The 10,413-nt window shown below is 45.0% G+C and overlaps 1 long non-coding RNA gene across 8 annotated transcripts; it reads right to left on the bottom strand.

Moving 5' to 3' along the window:
• Nucleotides 1-51: 51 nt before the first annotated feature.
• LOC108448437 lies at nucleotides 52-10,407 on the bottom strand. 8 transcript variants are annotated; one of them, XR_001864318.1, is made up of 5 exons: nucleotides 9,952-10,407; nucleotides 9,664-9,842; nucleotides 8,616-8,703; nucleotides 3,636-8,322; nucleotides 52-168 (listed from the first exon to the last, which is right to left on the bottom strand). It is a non-coding gene; the product is annotated as an uncharacterized LOC108448437 (long non-coding RNA). The 8 variants fall into 8 exon arrangements; XR_001864319.1 differs by lacking the exon at nucleotides 52-168 and having other exon boundaries at nucleotides 2,512-4,378; nucleotides 4,564-8,322; XR_001864321.1 differs by lacking the exon at nucleotides 52-168 and having other exon boundaries at nucleotides 2,512-4,341; nucleotides 4,564-8,322.
• Nucleotides 10,408-10,413: the final 6 nt, after the last annotated feature.

The raw sequence follows: 10,413 nt of genomic DNA, 5'->3' as shown, positions 1-10,413 counted from the left end.
GGGCCCGGGGGGCCAGCCTCTTCTGCCTCTCCCCAGTGACCAACAGGACTGTGATGCAGCCAGAAGTTGTGGTTAAAGTTTATGGAATGCCAGAAGAGGCAGGTGGGAGTGACAGCCATGTACAGCCAGGTCATTGTGTGGCCAGGGTCCCCATCAGGTCCTTAAAACCTGGGAAAAGGCAAAAAAACAAGATAAGACTTAGGGCAAGGGAGTTGGAGATAAAAAGAGGCAGTGAGATAAAAATAAAACCTATGTCAAGGACGATACCAGTGCCAGGAATACTACATTGAAAATTTTGGACCTGGGGGGATAAAGATCATGTGAAAGGTGTCCTAAGTGCCAAAGCTGGCTTTCCAGAGCCACGAAGGACGCTGGCAGAATCGCAGAGGTTCAGGATGGATGGGCAGGGAAGAGGGGCACCAGGTGTGCCTAAATTTGGGCAGAGCTGGGGCTCTGGAAGCCACAGGGCCCAGCCAGCTGGAGGTCTGGGATACAACGTGAGGATTGTGGGAATGCCCTGGCTGCACTCAGTGCTGAGTGGCAAAGAGCGGTGACAACAGTGCCCACACCAGGCTGTGGCTCTGGCCACATCCTCAGGCTTTGCTGATGCTGAGGAGGGAAAGGTTTTGCTGGGATCGTGGTGCTGATGAACACAGGGGTTTTTCCTCGTTGCTTGCAAACATCAGCATCATGTATATAAACACAAAATGCCAAAATGTGAGTCAGCCCAATGGCACTTTGGCTCCTGCACCAACAACCTGATAAACGGTGGAACCAGAGCTTGCAGAGGGGATTTATTCCTGTTTTGGGGGTTTCAAAAAGTTGGTTCATGGCAGGTACAATATACTCCCAAGATATAAAAGAAAAAAATATTTAAATTAAAAGAATGATATAAACCAATTTTTTTCTTCCCAATTAGTTGCTCCCTATTGATGAAGGGAAACCTTTCAGTCTCAGGTAGTGGTCAAACATACTTTTTTTAGAGAGGAAAGAAATGCAGACAGTATTTTCATGTGAGCTGTAGATCCAAATTTTATAAAGGTTGGGGCTTTTTTAGTATTTGCTGAATAAGTTTTGTGGCCCAGTGCTGCCCAGCATAACAAAAGGTTCTATTCACACAAGGGAGCAGATCTGAGACCACCTCAGGAATCTTAATTCCTGAATTTCTCAGCTTTTTTTTTTTTTTCAAACATAAAGGATCTCAATGAGCCAATCATGCAGACCTTGATATAATGTCATTTTTTTTATTAAAATGCTATCGTTTAAACTCTGCTCTGTAAACAGTCTGGCCTTCACTTCTGTCTCCAGGTGTCAATAATCCCATGTGGATCAGCAAAACCAACCATGGATATAAAGTTGAGTGTGTGTGAAAAGTGTCTGCAGGATTGAGGCCAGCGATTGCAAAACAGTTTAAACTATAATCCTCCATTTTCATTAGTTTCTTGAAAAACTTCTGCTGTGGGCTTGAAATCCTTCCTGTTTTGTTGAGCCAAAGGTGATTTTTCTCCCCAGCAGTCTGAGCACAAACCTTCCCTCTGGTTTTATGTTGTCAGGCTTCAAAAATCACATTTCCCACTAAGGACATTCTGCCCTTTTCACTGAGAGAGCTCGACATTGACATCTATCATCTAAATAAAGCTAATTAAATACAGTTATTACTTGCTAGACATAAAAGTGTTCCAACCCCACAGTCCAGTAGATTTGGCTGCTTTTGCTAAGTGAAGCTTTGTGCTCTCCCTATGCTACAGAAACACTACATACATTTCCAGCCTAAGAGGTTTCTTCAGCCCTGTAGCTCTTTATTTTCTGTAAGATTTGAGGCCTATAAAAGGGACTTCTTTCAGTCCACGGTGTTTGCCACGTCTTTGCCTTAAGATGCAGGAGGAGGATGGAGCAGCTCAGACCATCCCTGCTGTCAGCCCCACGTTGCTCCAGCACCCACAGGCACTGGGAGCATCCTTCATTCCTGTGTTCATTTTTCAGCCTAATATATAATTTAAGTAAGACCTCAGCCCAAAAACTCTGTATCTGCATCATCTCCTAGGACACTGAGCAGTGCAGAGGTGGTGGGCTCCAGACAGTGGCCACCTGAAGCTCTGTTCTGTTGGAGAGAGAAACAACTTCCCACTAAGTTGTCACTGCCACGCGTTGCCTTTTTGGGGAAGAATGAAGGCAGTGGCTCTGTGTTGCTGAAGTTTCTGTGGTTAGAGAAGCACAACTGCTCATCTAAGGGCAGAGGTGGGCTGTGGGCTGGTTTGCACTCAGGATGAGGTCAGGAAGATAACAATCTCTCTAAGAGCCCTGCCACATTTCTAGCTTGGAAGAAGAAGTTTGAGGCTGTAGCAAAGTGATGGACTTGGTGCCGCCTGGTGTGAGCAGCGCGTCTGGAGAGGTGAGACAGGGCAGGAGAAAAATCTGGTAAAAATCCACACACCTCCACTCAACGTGTCTCTAAAGGAGTCCATGGGAATTGACTGTGAACTGAATGCAATAAGAAATGGAAGCAAGAGATCCAGGTGAAGAGCAAATCCTTCATTAAGAGCTTAAATGGTCCAAATGAAAAATCAAACATGGCAATAGTTATTTGGGTTATAATAGAATGAGACTTAATAAATATGTGTTACAACTGTGAAAGGGGAGTAGAATATTTTCCCTGCTCGTCAACAGAGCCAAAGCTGAGGAAGGAATGGAAACAAGGATGGTAAAAGAGGAGAAATGAGCAGACAGGAAAAAGCCACTTAGCACAATAAATCTGCTTCTCAGCCCCCACTTCCTTGGTGCATGGCTGGAGCCTTTTCTCTTTCTCTGGCCACATGTCTCTGCCCCCCAAAATCACTGCAGAAGTGTGGAAAATCCTTCAGCTGAAGATGGTGGGATACCTTACTTTAATATTTTCAGCCAGGCTTCAGCTTTGTAGCTTATTCAGGAACAGGTACCCAGGAATTTAACATTAATAACTGAGATATTTTGACTGAACACATAAGACACACAATGGGCCTGTTTGTTTTTTTGTTTGGACTGAAGAAATACTGAGAGGCAATTTCAACTCCTGGTTTTGTTTTCCAAGTGTTCTAGAAATTAATTTCCCAAATAAATAGACAAGCTGCGGGACAGTTTTATCCATGAGATCACACACAGTAGCATGGTCTGCACCAAGTTCCCTTTGGTAAATAACTCATCTCTCTGAATCTACCAAAACGACCTCTGAGCAGTTCTCACAGGTATAAATCATGCCGAGCTTCTGAAAGCTGCAGTCTGGAGGAAATCTTTGGTGGGAAATTGCTGGGAAGCCTGTCATGGGATTTTTCCTGACTGTTCCACTGAGAGTTTAACATGTGCCACGAAGCACGAGGGTTGTTTGATTTTTGCTTATTGACAGTGACTGTTGGTTCTCCCATTCACCCAACTCAAGGAGCTTCCTGGTTTATAAAAGGATTAGGGCCCCATTCCTAAGTCCTGGTTCCATTTAGCCAATAAATGCTGGTTTGTAGTATTTCTCCCTCTGTGACCTTTCACTGTGTTCTATGTGCCACCTTGTCTTGCTCCCCCACTCCCCTTTTTAACAAACATTTGCTGTTTTCAGTTCCCAGAACCACTATTGCCCTTTCCCTGTGGAAGCAAGCATTCCCTCTTACCTCTGTCAAAAGGTATTTCTGTACTTGCCTCATCCACAACCAGCAGGACCCAGTCCTGAGTAACTTCACATTTTATTTCCACAATACACTGCAGTTGTCAGGGCAGCACCATAGGTAAAAATGCCTGGAGGATGTGATAACCACCTCTGCCAAAGTGTTATGTTTCAGTGTTCTCAGCAACATTTTCTTCCCACTTTTTTCTCCTCTGGAAACAGAACAAGGCGCATGGCACAAACATGCATTCATGCTCAGTTTTAAACATGATTTTTTGGAAGGTGTTTGCTTTCACATTCAACCTGGTCTAGTGGAAGGTGTCCCTGCCATGGCAGGGGGTTGGAGCGAGATGATCTTTAAAGTTCCTTCCAACCCAAACCATTCCATGATTGTTTGGTTCTATAAATTGCCCTGTAGGACTTCTTCATGTTTCATCCAAGTCTTAATCCTACCACCACTACAACAAATTGAAGTAATGATGGGTTCCTGTGTTTGTAGACAGAAGTGAACTTCTTCCAAGGTTGAGAACACAAAAGTGTGTACAAATTGTCTTAAATACAACCTAAAAGTTGATATAATAATTTCTCAATGCCTTCCACTTCATCCTTGTCACATCACTGCTAAGTTGCTGAGATACATCTGCTCCACCGAAGGAGTGAGGGTCACGTATCTTTCTGGATGTCACTGGAATTGCAGCCACACAGGTGAAGTCCTAGGTATAGGTGAGAAGAATGTTCACTTCAATCCTTCTGGGGAAAAAAAAAGCACCAGAAATCCAATATTACTGGGTTTGGTTATTTTTCAAAAAATGTTGGCACCCACAGGGCAGAATAACAGATTTGGGGCTAAAATAGAGCCAGGAAAAGAGCAAGTGAATCTATTCAGGGATGAAGTTGGGAACACTCTGCGTGGCTCGGACAGCAATGGCTCTCACCAGATCCATTCCCAGCTCAGCCATGCTCAGGGTCACCTTTCCATCGCGGATCAACCGAGACGAGGGATCAGGTCACAAAAATGCCCCAGCAATCCTCTTCTTCCCAGAAACCTAAATTTAAGAAGGGCTTGGTGCACACATAGCAAATGTTTCACAAAGTTTTATGCTGTGTAATTGCTTGTGGCACATGCAATTCCTTAGCTGGGGTTTTCTGCAGATTTGCAGCAGGTCTTCCTCCCAAACCTGTAGCGTGTGCACGAGGTGGCTGCATAATCCTGTAATTACACCTGTAAATCCTCACCCTCACCTCTTTTCAACCGAATAATCCAAACCACTAAATATAAAACATGTTTCAGTTTGCAACTGCACCATTGCAAAAATCCGAAAATGGTAAAATTGTGTGTTGCAACCTTCACACCCATTGCAGAAATAACAAATTTTTCAAATCTCTACAGTTTCCTCCATAGTACTGCAAGAAAATCGTGTACCAAGGGTCACGTCTCGCCTGCCCATGGTTTGAAAGGGGTTACTGGTTTTTGTCTGCCTGTTGGAATGGCCCGTTCCTTGTGGAAAATAGAGCTAGTTCAGACATGTTTAATGGAAGTGCCAGAAACAGTCCTTTGCTTGGACCAGGAAGAGCATGACACCATCCTGCAGCATGAAGGAAGGGAAAACCAGAAGCACCCATGGGAAGGGGGCACACCAGTGCTGCTTGACAACAGGGGGCCTTTTGTAGGATGTCAAAAACCACAGAAGCTCATTTGCAAGAGAAAAAACTGCAGAACTTGAGAGGGGTAGATCGAGAGAATTCACATTATCATCATTCTTCTACTTCCCATCCTGACTTGGAGCCCCAGAAAATCCTCCCTCATTTGTATCACGTAGGACTGTTTTTCTGTGCCTTTTCAACTGCCTTCCACCTACTCATGAAGTCCTGCTGATGACTTTAGTGTCACTTCCCACTATTTGACTGCAGCTCTTGGTCATTCCCCCAGGTTTTTGCTGGTTTATGCTGTGCTATAAAGCAGAGTTACCTCATGGCAGCAGGACTGACTCAGCTCTGCCTTGGGAATGCTGGATGAGGACCGCTGTAGCTGATCTCCAGTCAGTGTTTTAGAGCTTCTACCCTGTTTTCTTGCCATTATTTCCTAATGGCTTAAGACTTTGCTTCAGTTTGGTTATAGCCTGTCCCTTGTCTCCCTAATTTATACATTCTGAGAAACTGCAAGCAGGTGGAGTGGGAGCTTGATGCAGGGCTGGGCTAGGTGACATCAATGACTGCCACTTGTAAAGCCCTTCTCCTGCCCTTTATTCCTTGGGACTTCCACACCCACACAGTCCCACTCATAGCAACCCCAACACTCCTATTTTGAATAAGAAAGTGCCTTTTTACTTCCTTTTTTTTTTTTTTTTTTAAGCAGCAGGTGCCATGCAAGTCCCTCCATTGAGTGTTTGTAGCTATAAAAGCATGTCAGATGTGGCTGTATTTGCAGACAACAGTGGTACTTCCTCTCTTTGGAAATGGAGCAAGCTTCTATTTTGGGTTGTGCTGACTCAAGGATGAGGTACCCAAGCTGATTCAGCAGTTTGGCAAGCCAGAAGAACTTCTGGTTATGAATGGAATGAGCAATAAACTTAAGTTTGTCTTCATCTTACAGAAATGTATATTTGAGTGAAGCCACCTCCTGGTGGCAGACATTTTGTCAGATAAGTGGAATATTCTGCATTGCTTTTGGCAACAAGGCCACTCCAACGAGACAACCATAAAGCCTGCAAGTAAAATTCTGGTCCCAGGGGAGCCAGAGATTCCTATTCATCCGGACTGGGACTTATCCTCCCTCTTGAGTCACACAAAAAGATCTTCTACTGCTTACTTGCTTATTTAATCTGTGCATCTCATCTGGGATATGAAATCCTCTCAGTGATATGAATAAATTGAACAGCAATTTCAAAAGGATGGAAATACAGGACACAAAACCAACCTGGCCACCGCAAGGAAGTGAGAATGCACCACCCACTTACTCAGCTTCCATGGGTTCGTATGGAAAAGATGTCAAAGGTAACCCTTGTGCTCTTCTGCTATGGAAAAGTGAAATAAGCATCACGATACTTTATAATTTTTAAAACCATGGAGGAGTAACAGTCTTTCACAATATTTGCCACTGTTAGCCTGTTAGTCTGTGAACAGAAGTCAGAAGATTTGTTGAGTTTTGGTTTTTCTAAACGAGTTCTTTCACCTGGAGGCTTCCAGCATTCAAAACAAAGCTTGCAACGAACGCTGTGCATGTCAGCAAGGATGAAGATACCGAAGTTTGTCAGAAAGTGAGATCTTGCTGTTTATTAAGGCAAGAAAGCAGGAAATGGGGCATCTGAGCTGTCTCCCTTGAGGCCTTCTGTCTGTGGATGGTCCAAACAGGTTTTAACATCTTTGCCTGCACCTTTATGCTGTTTCCAGACAGGATCAATAATCCCCATAGTCCCCACCCATGGCACCCATGATGCCTGTTCTTTCAGGCTGCCAAGTTTTTCCTTTGACAGCACATAATAAAAGCTGCAAACTTCCAAAGAGCATTCCTCCTCCCCAGCTACAGCAACCCCACTGGCATTAAGGCACGCTGTTGTTCCAGCCAGCCGTTCCCATGTCATATTCTCCTGCCATGAAGGCGGTTTGTGAAGTCTAAAAAAGCATCATGTGGGTTGTCACATTTCAGAACCCTCTAAATAGCTTTGCGTGGCTCCATCAGATAAGCAGTAAAGTACAATATTATGAACGTCAAACAACAGCTCATCATTACAGCTGACAAAGCTTGTTCTTCTGAGAGGGGAAGTAAATTCAGTTCCATAGACTAAATATGTATATTTAGTGGCTGAAAGTTAAAAGAACTCTGCAAGTAGGATTTGCATTTGCCCAGCTATTGCTCTGTGAAATATTTCCTCTAACTCAGTCTGGAAACCTGTCACAGAGTATTTTGGAAGGCTGGTCAGAGTTCTCCACAGGGAACCAGCACAACCAACACCAGAATGAACCCAGGACCCAAGATCTAGACTGCATGGAGGCTCCCAGCTCTACCACGATGGCTCGTTGTGGTAGCTAAGAAAGCGATCCAGAGGAAGCATCTTCCTTCAAGGGTGTCACAGACATGACCCACTCAGGTGCTGCCTTAGAGGGACACGCTGGCTGTTATATCTGTCCTGGATAAAAACAAATCAGAAGGTGGTGGTGGTGCTGAGGAAATAACAAATACAACCTCAGACCACTTCTTGCTCTCTAAAACAAATCTCGGTCACACTTAAAATGAATCCAACCATCACTGGCATTTGTGGTTTTCTGCTTCATGTATTTAATCTGCTACTTGAATTCAACAGAGAAAAATTTACACAATAAAAGCAAAGTGAAATTAAAAATTCAGTGTTTCAGGAGACAGCATGAGGTCTGTCCCAGCCAGAGCAGAGCTAATGAAAGTGAAGAGAACTGTTCCTTGACTGCACATGCAGGGTGTTTCCATGGAACTTCACAACAACAGGGGAAGGTGGGGAATGGCTGGGCTGGTGAGTGTTGGGTGACTGCTCCACCCAAAATATCAAGTGGAGGAGAGCAGGACGAGAGTCTACAGGTTACAAGTCTAGTGGGAGCTTCCTTGGGGGAGCAAGGATTCTGCACAACCTTGGAATCCCGATGCGAATCTTACCAAAGGAGGGTCTGAGAAGTCAGATGTCTCCTTCCATCCCATCTTCCTCCTTCGAACCTGTAAACAAAAGCTGGGAAAGAGGAACTCCTTTATTAGCGGAGATCAAAAGCTGTCTCTGACCAGTAGCCAGACAAAATTTGGGATCATGTGGGTCACTCAGTGAAAACTTGTGGTGTAGCCAGTATCTTTGATGTCATTCTGTTTATTCTAAGAACATACAAAGTCACACTTTATTGAGCGTGGGGGAACAAGACAAAAAACCTATGCTGGAATTTCGGTACCTCTTAAATCTCAAAGTTCAAATCACCCAACATAAATCTTACAGGTTTACATAAAAAAATTTAAAAACACAGGTAGTTTTACCTTAAATTCTCTGCCAATGAGGTAAAAAACTTTTTTCCATTTTCCACCACGCCTTCGAATCCTTGGAAGCTGTTGCACTTCTTTAATCCTGCAGATTAAATAAATTCATTGTCCTGTACAAAGTAAAAATGTAACTTAAAGTACATTTAGATGAATCAATAAAAAGGTTGGAAAGAAGTTTTAGTGAATTTATCAATTAATAGCCAAGCCCAGGAGGCCATCCTGCCTTTCTGCTCTGTCAGCTCAGGGATTTCTCTCTTCCCAACAGTGTTTATGTAAGAGCTGCATGGCAAGCAGCACTCGCTATACAATATTGATCAGCTGAGCCATTAGCTGGAATTCAAGAGACAACTATGTCACAGCAAAACCAGAACAACTATTGCTATTGATTGGAATTTTTTAGAGAATATTTTGATATTTGAGCATGTCAGGAAATACAAATTTCTTCTAAATAATAATACTAGGAACATAGATTACAGCATGGTTACAGAACATCCTTACAAAGGAAATGAAAAAATGGGCAGGTTTCAATTTCAGTAACTGTGGGGACACAGATTTTCTATTACTATTTTCGAAAAAGATTATAGAGAATCACAGACCACTGTGGATGCAAAAGACCTCCAAGACCATCAAGTCCAACCTTCGACCCAATACTAACATGCCCACTAAACAATATTGTGAAGCACCATGTCCACTTGTTTTTTAAACACTTCCAGGGATGGTGACTCCACCACTGCCGTGGGCACCTTGTGCCAGCATCTGACCACCAGTGAATAAATTTTCCCAATATCCAACCTCAACCTGTCTCGGCACAACTTGAGGCTGTTTCCTCTCATCCTGTCCCTCGTTCCCTGGGAGCACAGCCCAACCCTCACCCAGCTGCACCCTCTTGTCAGAGAGTTGTAAGGTATGAGAAGGACCCCCGATCCTCTTTTTCTCCAGGCTGAGCCCTCCCAGCTCCCTCAGCCGCTCCTGGTGCTCCAGACCCTTCCCAGGCCACTCTCCAGCCTCTCAATGTCTGTCTTGTCTAGAGGGGCCAAAAACTTACCTCAGAATTGGAGGTGCCACAGCACAGGGGATGGTCACTGCGCTGATTCTGCTGGCCACAACATTACTATTATTACATTAGTGCCCTTGGCTTTATTTTATGGAATGGTGTGGTCTTTAGAGAAGGGACTGCAGAAGGAAGGACGGCTGGAGTGAAGTGCTTTGCTGGGGAAGGCTCACCTGGAAAACAGCAAATGGGATTCAGGGAAGTAGAAGCCATAGCAGGAGGAACTGGGGCTGGAGCCGAGGGGCTAAGAGGGATGAGGTGGGATCAATTTGTGAACATCACCTGCGAGCAAGGGTGAGGGATGCAGAGCTGGGAAGAAGAGAGGGAGCTATAGCACCAGCAGAGAGAAGCCCTGTGAAGAAGGAAAGCCACGGTCCATCTGCGAGGAGAGATAATGAAACCGAGGGAGCGGGGCAGGCGAGATAGCGTCAGCCATAAACAAGCGGAGAACGAGGAGAAAAATAATCCAGCTAGTTTGTAGCGGGGCTCAGGCTCAATTGTTTGGTGAAGTGCGTGTTGTCTGCGCATGGCAAATGTCAGCCGGTGGGGAGGGCGGTAGCGGGGGCAGCCCGGGAACCCCGGCGCCCGGCCTCGCGGGCTGTCCCCACTAAGGGGCTGCCCGGCTCCTGCTACCCCTCGCTGTCCCGTCCCTGCCTCACGGAGGGTGCCACCATCATCACGCCCATCGCTCTCTGAGGGGACCGTCCCCACTCCTGCCCGCGCCCCTCGCACTGAGGCGGGAAG

This window comes from Corvus brachyrhynchos, unplaced genomic scaffold (genome assembly GCF_000691975.1).
Source record: "Corvus brachyrhynchos isolate BGI_N302 unplaced genomic scaffold, ASM69197v1 scaffold58, whole genome shotgun sequence".
In the NCBI taxonomy this organism is placed as follows: domain Eukaryota; kingdom Metazoa; phylum Chordata; class Aves; order Passeriformes; family Corvidae; genus Corvus; species Corvus brachyrhynchos.
This window is presented reverse-complemented; position numbering and strand designations above follow the sequence as displayed.